The sequence below is a fragment of the Phodopus roborovskii genome, unplaced genomic scaffold (assembly GCF_943737965.1).
Source record: "Phodopus roborovskii unplaced genomic scaffold, PHOROB, whole genome shotgun sequence".
Classification (NCBI taxonomy): domain Eukaryota; kingdom Metazoa; phylum Chordata; class Mammalia; order Rodentia; family Cricetidae; genus Phodopus; species Phodopus roborovskii.
The window spans coordinates 148,407-158,139 of NW_026126013.1; positions in this window are offsets into that span (position 1 = coordinate 148,407).

The window sequence follows — 9,733 nt, forward strand, 5'->3', positions numbered from 1 at the left end:
ACACTAAATGATGTTAGGAATGTGATATTTTTATTTTACATTTTCTTTTATTTTCTATGGAGAGGGTGTGAACACATGCCACAGAAACCCATGTAGAGGTCAGTGGACAACTTGTAGAAGTTCATTTACTTCTTCTTCCACCACTACATGAGTCTCAGCCACCTACCTCAGATTGCCAAACTTATTACCAAGTACCCTTATCACATCAGTCTAGCTCCCTGGTCCATTAGTATGTTTTTCAACTATGATAAACATCTGCAAATAGGTCACTTTAAGTAAATATTTCCACTCTGTTTAGTTATGTTTGCATTGTGTCACTATGATCAAGAGCAACTTGGAAGAGTGGGTGGTTTTGCTTGCTTGTAATTCCACATCATAGTCCACAATCAAAGGAAGTCAGGGCAGGAACTAAAGCAGAAGCCACAGCACGGTGCTATTTACTGGCTTGGCCCTCTTGGTTTGCTCAGCCTGCATTCTTATACAAGCCAGGACCACTTACTCAGGGGTGGCAATGCCCACAGTGTCTAGTGCCCTTCCACATCCATCATTAATCAAGAAATGCCCATACAGCGTTGCCTATAGGCCAACCTGATGGAGGCAATTCCTCAGTCATGGTTCTCTCTGCCCAGATGACTAGCATGTGTCAAGTTTACAGTGTTTAAAATCATTTGATCATGTTCAGATGTGTGTGATATAAGATTTACCATGTTAACTGCTTTAAATATATCCTTCAATGGGTATTGTTCAGTTCACATTCAAACCCCAGAGTTTAATCACTTATGTCAATACAAGAATCTTTAAATTAATCAGTAATTGTCAAATGAGTATGTTATCCTTCAAGAAGTGAACAAGAGACCAAAATGTGGTTTTCATTTAGCAATAAAAGTGAATGAGATATCAAGGTATGGAAAGGTAAAAGTGGGAAAAAAGTTACTGCATATTTCTAAGACAAAGAAGCCATACTATATGATCCATGTATACTATATGATCCAAATCATATGAAATTCTGGACAAAACAAAAATATAGACAACATAAAAAGTCAGTGATTGTCAAGGGCTTATGATAGTTTGTATGAGATACACAGGTAGAGTGCAAAGAATTTTTTTATATATATGGATACATGTAATTACAGATTTTGATATATGTATACCATCATGTATTTATCAAATCCTTAGAAATGCATAAGCCCCAAAATTAAAGTTAATATAAGCTATTATTTAGCTATTAATAATACAAAGCTATTTTATACTAATTGTTTGAAATGTACAGCATTAAATCAAGATGCTAATTATTTATGGAACATGAAAGAATGAAAGTAGTTGGAACTCTGTTCTGTTCACTCTTTTTCTTTTTGCAGCTCTAGTAATTGAATTAGCAAATTACCTTGTCCATTCCAAGAAAGTGTTATAACACTGAGCTACACCCTCATCTCCACTCAACTGGTTTTATAAACCAAATGGTGTTCTAGAAAATGAAACCTTCTAAAGTTGTGTGAGATCTCTAAGTAATCATCAATAGATTAAATTTGTTGAAGATACCACATACCTGTGTCACAGGACATGGAGAAATCAAGCTACTACCAACCTAGAAGCTTCATTCCTATTGACTAACTTTCACAATTGCTGAGAAGTTCTATTCACACTATTTTGTGAGAAAAGTTATCATCAGTCTTACCCAGCTGTGGAACATTTGTTTATAATAATGACCATCTTGGCAAAATATGTCCATTTCTGCAAGAGTGGCACAAATGTTTGTAAACTAGGCATTTTCTGGTACTTGCCATAAATGAGACCCCATGCTCAATACTATTTACTGGAAAACACACACACACACACACACACACACACACACACACACACACACACACACACACCTACCTCTGCTGGCTATAACATAGGCCCTAGGAAAAACCTTCATCCTTTTATTCTGCTAAATGAATAATAATAACCCACCCCCTAAGTTCTTACATTTATACTAATAGGGACATCTATCAATTCTCATCAGAGAAACTTCTTTTTGCAGCAAGTGGTGATTAATACAGAAACTCTTAACTGTTAATGCAGAGAACAAAAGACTACGGACTGCTTGGCTCTAAGTGTGACATCTATAACACACCTCATTTCTCCCAGACTCAGGAAGTGGAAAGACTGTAAGAGTGAAAGGAAGTGGGTGTCTCTAGTGAGACATGCATTTGCTGGACATGACAGTACAGTTGCACACATGAACTCCCAACAGCTGTGAGAATGTACAACCCTTGCACAAAATCGAGCCAAGCCAAATCCCAATACAGATGGGGGTGGGGCTCATGAAGTCCCACCTCAATATGAAAAGGTATTGACAATGCACAGCTGCCGGGAAAGAGTTTTCTTCAAGGTTGCAGCAACTGAGAGGCTACCTATGCTCCAGTAGATGGCTCTGCACCCATGCACATACTGGTAGCACCTAGTGGACTCCATGGGTATTAAATTTTAAAAAAGAGGGGGAAAATCGCATGAAGTTGGAAAAGTGTGGGGAATAGGGGAGGAATGGGGGGGCAATGATGGATCCAGAAACATTATATGCATGCATGGCTATTACATAAAATATTTAATTTAAAAAGACAAGAAAAAACCTCTGGCAAAAGAAGGAAAAAAAAAAGGTTGCCATGTAATCAATATAGTGAGAGGCTTTAAATAAAGTCAGATGTTTGTAAACAAAAAATAATGTAAAAGCAGCATCAAAGTAAAAATAAGTTACACTTTCTGGCATCAATAACTGCTGGCAAGTATACTTGAAGGGTGATAGGGAAAACAGTACTACTGCTTTAGGAAAACAGTTTAGTAGCATCCCACAAAGTTAAACATATTCTCACCACAAGATCCAACAATACCACTACTATGTATTTACTGTAGAGAAAGTAAAATGCTGTGCTCACAAAGTACTTGTGTAATAATGTTAATAGCATCTTTGATGTGCACTATCCCCATATACACAAAATGAATCCACTGTTGTGAAAAAGGAATTGAATAAGAAAACTATCATGCATTCATACAGGAGAATATTACCCAGCAATGCAATAAATAAGCTGGTGCTACATATAGAAATGTTAACAATTGCACTTATTAGGTGTAACTGGGAAGAATTTAAATTTAGGAATTTCATATAGATCAGATTGGCCTATAGGCACATCTGTGAAAGACATTGTCTGACTGTTAATCGATGCAGGAAGAGCAAGCCTATTGTGAGTTGACACCATTCCCTGCTTTCAGGCTCTGGACTGTGTTAGAACACATAGGGCTAGCTAAGTATTAAGCAGTAAGCAAACAAAGATCACATGTTTATTCTCTCTCTCTACTCCTAACTGTGAATGTGTGTTAGAACACACAGGGCTAGCTAAGTATTAAGCAGCAAGCAAACATGGATCATGTTTACTCTTTCTCCTCTCTCTCTCTCACTGATTCTCTCTCTCTCTCTCTCTCTCTCTCTTTCTCTCTCTCTCTCTCTCTCTCTCTCTCTCTCTGTTCTCCACCTCCTCCTAACTGTGCACGTGATGTTTAAAGAACCTTCCCTGACTTCTCACAATAATGGACTGTATCCTGGAATTAAAAGCTAAATAATCATGTTTCTGAACAAAGTTGCTTTTTCTCAAGGTAGAACAGTAACTTCAAAAGTTTTAATTTGAGCCTCATCTACTCGTACTCTGTCCACTAGAAAGTGAGTCATGCCAATGATTTTAGGAATGGACAAATACTAAACACTTTACACTAAACAGTTATTTATTTGTCACATACACTCACAGCTTTGTGGAAGAGGATACCACATGCCATACAGGACCACAGTGGGTTTGAATTTGGGGACTAACAAAGACTATGTATGATAGGGAAGTATCTGGTGAAAGACGGATGGAGTGATGTCTAGTTCCCACAAGAGGATGATTTAGATGTCTTTGATTAACTTCACAGACCCAGGATAAGTTGAAACCTGTAGAGTGAGGACTAGGTTGAGTACCATTTGGTCCTGCCAATAAGGAGACTAGCCCAGAAGGCTTTCGTGAAACATTCCTGGAAAGGGTATGAGAATTCACCACTAAAACTTATGGCTCTGTGGCTCAAAAATATAAAGTTAGTACAAGAGTAACATTAAAGTATCTAGACACTAGAGGATTTCCCCATGAAATATTGAATCCAGTTAAATTTAATTGAAGATTCGATTATACTAATTTCTAACTCTGAACATGGAAACAAAATATTTGATTGAGGTGAATGTAGACCTTCAGTAGAAAGGGATATGGGAACTCTCTGGGTGGATGTTGTGTTATTTCTTGATTTGAAGATGGCCTTTTTGAGATTGAATACATATAATTGTATACTTCAAATGTAATTATTTTGCTTCGTGTAAATTGTCATAAAACATCAACATACATATAGGGAATAAGCACAATAACACTGGAGATAAAGATTAGATGGGATTAGATGGAATGGGATAGGGACAGGGACTGGAATGGGAGGAGATTAGATGAGATGGGATTGTAAACATTTTTTAAAGGAGTGAAGATACTTCAAAAGAGACACTTGTATCCCTCCCTTCAGCTATTAAGCTGGAGAGACAATTGGCCTCAAGGAATTAGAATTTCCCCCAGGAAAATCCCAACAAAGAAGAAAAGGTCTGATACTCTGGGGCCCACTACAGGGACTACTTACCTTGCCAGACAATTATTTCACACAGGACTAAAATCTTTATGTAAGTGATATATGGACTATGGATGCATGATGAGTAGGACCAGGTCATGACCAGGAATGCTTACACCTTATAAAAAACTGAACCTCATGCTAGTGGCCCAGAGGTGGATGTGGGAGAAGTAAGGTATCACTGGACCACTTGCTTTGTTCATCTTTCCGCTGTGACCACATTGAATAAATCTTTCTTTGATATTTACCATTGCTTATATAAAATATATTTCCAGTAGTGTAAGAAAACACCATGACCAAAAGCAATTTATGGGAGAGTTTATTTGAAATCAGGGTTGCAGGGAAATAAGGGTTTATCATGGCAGGGAAGCATGGCAGGAAGGGGTAGGCATGCTGCCAGGACCAAGATACTAGTCTAGATAAAAAATAAAAATAAAAAATAAAAACAAACAAACAAATCAGCTGAATTCTTTAAGCTGGGCTTACTGGGCCACCTGAGTTGTAACATAAACAAGGATGCTAAGAGAAATGTGGATAGTGGCAGCCCAGCACAAAAAGTTTCAGAGAGAAAAATATAGTGAGTAGCCTAGAGACCATTCTTGTGATATTTTGGCAAAGAATGTGGTTGGTTTTTGCCCTTAATCTCTACCAAAGGCTAAATTGGAAAAAAAAAAGTGGATTAATGGAATTGGCAGAGGAGATTTCAAGATAGCCTATTATTGACTATTGTCATGTAGTTAGCTGTAATCACTCTGATGCAGATCTACAATGCAAGCAAGACTAGGAGAAATACAAAATGTACATTGTGAAGAGAAGAGAAAAAGGATACCAGAAAGAGCTAAATCCTATGCTCAAGGAGATCCAAAGTTTAAAGAAATGCCTTATGTTAAATGGAACCAAGGGAGTGCTGACCTGAGGGCAAAGTCCCACACAGCTAAACTGCCAGGTTGTAAGAAGAAATTGAAGGAATGCTTCAGTGGTTAAGGAAACAATCAACAAGGCAAAGTTTAGGCAAACATAAGTAATCCAAGGCCTCAAGTTTCAGCCCTAGGTAGCAGCATAATTTTCCAGCTTTGGGGACACTTGGTTCTGGCTTTAAAGTCAAGAATAAAAGAAAGAGGTTGTGCGATCTCCCTCCATGGCTTAGGAAAACTGCTGAGGCCAGATATAAGGCAAGAGGAGCCTCTCTATGGAGACCCAACAAGGTCAATGTTTAAAGCTGCAAAGTTGAAGTTTCCCAAGACTCCAAGATGTCGGCGATGCCAGAGTACTGGGATACCCACCAAGGGAAGTAGCAGCTATTGTGGAGCCAGCTCAGGAGAGAGAAAATTTGCTACAATCAATAAAGTTTATAGGAGTTAGAGATCTGAAATCACTTTGACATCAGACATTGGAATACAGAATTTGTAGTTGGCCCTGCTGGTTTTCAGTCTTGCTTTGGTCACTGGACGCATGTGATCGGCATTTTATTTTTGGCTTTTGCAGGGAGTTACAGTCATAAGATTTCCATGAGTCTCAGGAGTCTGTGAAAGACTGTGGGGACTTTTGAAATCAGACTGAGTGCATTTTGTATAAAGATATGGCTACAGGCCTGAGGGGGCCAGGAGGTGGAATGTGATGATTTCAGTGGAATTAATCCCCCCCATGGGCTCTTGTATTGATAAGCTTGGTTCCCACTTGGAAAGCTGTTTGGAAAGGATTAGGATGTATGGCTTTGTTGAAGAAAGTGTGGCCTTATGGGAAGAGATGCATCATTGGAAATTGGCTTCGAGGTTTCAAACCCTCTCAGGCAGCCCAGTGCCTCTGCCTGCTTCCAGTGTCTCTCAGCTCCTTCTCCAGCACTATACCTGCCTGTGTGTCACCATGCTTCCCACCATGATGACAATGGAGTAAGCCTCTGAAACTGTAAGCCAGTTTTTCTTTATAAGACTTGTTGTCACAGTGTCTCTTCCCAGTGATAGAACAATACCTAAGACACACATAAAATAAAATTTCTTTTGGTTTTTTTGAGACAGAGTTTCTCTGTGTAACAGCCTTGAATGTCCTGGCACTCACTCTGTAGACCAGGGGTAGCCTTGAACTCATAGAGATCTGCCTGCCTCTGCACCCCAAGCAAATAAAACTTTTTAAAGAAAGACATTTTAAATAACCATGTTAGACCACCAATATACTATACTATGTTAAGGCATAAATAATATGTGGTTTTTCATCTTTCCCAGTAGTAAACCTACAATTTTCTAGAAACCTCATTTAAAAGCTCTGTTTGCAGTAAAGGACATGACTTTACTTCACACCCTTGTACAACCCTTGTGGCCCATGGTTTATTAGATTACAGACCAATCCAAGATACAGAATCCTGAATATACCTTGTAATTTCACTTATCTACCAGATGCCACTATGTTACAGAGACTCCCAACAAAGCCACTGCCACCACATCTGACCAGAAGGTAAAGCCTTCAATTGTGGACTTAGGGGACAAGAATGTAGGGAAATACATTAAACTCAGAGTTATTGGACAGGATAGCAATGAGAAACATTTCAAAGGGAAAATGACAACCTCAAGAAACCGAAAGAATCACAGTGTCAAAGACAGGGAGTTCCAATGAATTCACTCAGATTTCTCTTGGAAGGGCAGAGAAATGCTGATAATCATACGCCAAAGGGACTGAGAATGGAAGACCAAGATGTGGTTGAGGTTCATCAGGAACAAATGGTGGGGGGTGGTTGAGAGAGTGTCATTGGATGCTTTAGACAATTCTTTTTATTTTTCCTTTTCTCTCAATACTTCTTTATTTTTAAAAAATAGTAATTTTGTAATGTGGTATTCAAAATGAGAACTGAATACTGGCGCTCCAGCTCTTTAGAACATCTGCTACTCTGAATTCTAGTGTTCAATATCCACGACTGGTTGTTATCATTGTGTTGATTTTTGGTGATCAAACCTCAGCTCCCTTAATATTCCCCTCCATTTTTTTATTTAAAAAATGTTGTGTGTGCACAGTGAGGCCACCCTTTTCAAGACTGTGCATTTCAGGTTTGTCATGATAAAAGGACCAATGCATGGGAGCTTAACTGTGACCTTCCAGTAGGCTCTGAAGCTCCAGCATGCAGTTGCTTCACACCTGGACTGTGATTTTCAGAGAGAGACTTAAATTTTCCAGGGAACTTAACTGTGGGGAAAAGATCTTTCCCCAGCTTGAAGCTCCTTTAAAATCTGAGGGGTCTGGATCCAAAGAAGAATATCATATTTGTAGTGAAGATGACAGATACAGTGAGAGTAACAACCAATTCCACAGATGGCTTCACTGGAGAGAAAGGGAAAAAAGAGCAAGACAGGCTGTGTGAAGATCTCGGGAAAGTTCTAATTTTCATCAGCAGTTAGGAAAATTGCTACCCATGTAGAGGTATACGTAACAGGCACGGCTCCTTTTTACTCTGTACTTTTTGACCCAGGACAAGAATTCTTAAGGAACATCATCTGTACCAGCTTCATAAAAACAAAAAAATATTTGTATAAAAAGCATTAAAAAATAATGAAAATAGAAAAAAGGAGGGAAACTTTCTTAGCAAGCCTTTGAAATGTAACTGGAAAGCCTCTAAAATGCTTACTTTGTTGCTGCTGAGGTATTTAAGACTCTTCCTCCAACAGTCAAGTTGTGCACTTGAGTGCATCTTATTCTCTACAGGAACTCTGCTCTTTCTCACTAACTTCAACCTAGTTGGATCTGCTTAAATCTACTTCAACATCTCTTCTTTATAAACTCCAATTCTAGCCCACAGGACATGGCTTAGTCAGCAAAGTGCTCACAGCACAGACATGAATGAGGACCTGAGTTCAAATCTCCAGCATGAGGACCTAGGTTCAGACCTCCAGCACACATGCAGACAGAGCTGGAAATCACAGATGTGTAATCCCTTTCTGGAGAAGTAGTACCTCAGGAAATCACAGACTAATCAATCTAGAAGAATTTGTAAAGCCTAGATTCAGAAGAAAATCAATCTTAAAAAATGGTTGTGATGCACACCTTTACTTCTAGCAGTTGGGAGGCAAATCTCTGTCAGTTTCAGGCCAGCAGTCTTGTCTACTTAGCACGAAAAATCATGACATCCAGGGGCTACATAGTAAGAGCATGTTTCAAAATTAATTAATGAAATAGGTAGAGAAGTGATTGAGGAAGACACCAAATGTTCATTTATGATATGTACACTTATGCACATGCAAATGCACCCCACATCCCCCTCTGCATAAACATGCAGACACTGAACTCCAACCCTAGTTCATATTGGCTTATCCTTTCTTATGGTGAAGTCAATAATCCTATATTAACTGTGTTGTCACTGTGAAGAAGCCCCCAGATTGCTTCAGGTCGCATTGGGATTGTGTCTCTCACCCATGCAATAGACAATAACTCAAAAAGCAAGTCAAGGGCACACTCAAAAAATGGTTATGATGATTGACCACAGAGATGACAGCTACATAAAACACTTACATAGATTATTTCAATGATTTACCAAAAAAATGCTTTTGGAAGGAAAAAAACATAGTTTTAAAATTGTCTAATTATCACATGCTCTATTTGGAAAAATGTGAAGTATATAAAATTAAATTTTAAATGCTTTATGTCTATAGCTCCATTTTTACCTCTACTTTTGCCTTCTACTATTCAGGCCTAACTAACTACTGCTAACAGCTTAGTATGTATGCTGGCACATCAAAAATGTAGTGATATACTCAAACAAATTGTTGGATTCTCTGAAACTTTGAACACCTCCTTGAAAAAAGTTGAACTGAAAAAACTGTCATCTCCCTATCTACTACCTACATAATGATCCAAATGTCTTTTGAGCATTATATCTGTGTCATATTACTGAGCTAGGCATTATGTAATTTGCCAAATCCTCATAGGAGATAAGCAGTAGAATCAGGGTTTGTACTCAGGTACCTTTCACTTCAAACCTCAACATTCTGATCCTGGTCCTGCTCCTTGCAGGGAGGGGTTGGAGAAGAGTGGAAACTGTGAGCCTGGAGTCAGGAAGTGAGTAAAGGGACCGCATAGGAGATAT